Source organism: Triticum dicoccoides, chromosome 1A (genome assembly GCF_002162155.2).
Source record: "Triticum dicoccoides isolate Atlit2015 ecotype Zavitan chromosome 1A, WEW_v2.0, whole genome shotgun sequence".
Classification (NCBI taxonomy): Eukaryota; Viridiplantae; Streptophyta; class Magnoliopsida; order Poales; family Poaceae; genus Triticum; species Triticum dicoccoides.
In genome coordinates, this window is record NC_041380.1 from 43,131,389 (window position 1) to 43,132,185 (window position 797).

A 797-nucleotide genomic window follows, 5' to 3' on the forward strand; every position below is an offset into this window, starting at 1 on the left:
GCCGCATATTTTATTAACGACCTGATTTCTTTTTCTATACAGTTCAATGAGACACAAATGGATATTCGTCGGAGGGAGTTGGTCGTAGCTCACACGAGCAATCGTCTCCTATTGCGAACTGTGCCGAGAGGCTGTTTGCTGATGATCTATAAAACACATTAGATCGGGGGTGGAGATATCTGAGATTGCCGTGTAAACGCAGTTCGTCGATCTTCCGGCTGCGCTTCAAACTCTTGTATTTGGGGAGCAGACACCAAACGGTCTGCTCGGCTTTCGGAGGAGTAATCGCGCTTGCCTCTCGCCGCCGCGTGAGAGCGATCACGGGCCGCCCCTCCCTGTCTGCGCGACAACTTTTAAGGGAGCCGACAAAAACGATGACAGGCAAACTCTGAACCCGGGATTCCATGAGCCACGGGCCGGACGTTTTCTTTTGGGCTGAGCATTGACTTTGTTCTAGTAAATCCTATGTCTTTTCCACTGCCCACCGCGGTAAAAAGTAAAAACCCATGTAGACTTTGTTCTAAGTATAAATCCTATGTCTTTTCTACCCTTCCTGATCTATTTTTCTCATATGCTTGTAAACGACTGATCTATTATTTGAGGAATAAACTCATATTATTGTAAAAAAAAACATGTAGACTTGGCAAGTTTTTTTTCCTTTTATTAGGGCATCTCCAACACGAACACCCAAACCACTAACAACCGTTCGGACCGCACGGTCTAAATGTGTTTTACGATGCAACGCGGTCCTGCATCGGTCCGCTCAGTCATTCGGATGCACTTTTTTCTGCAAACCG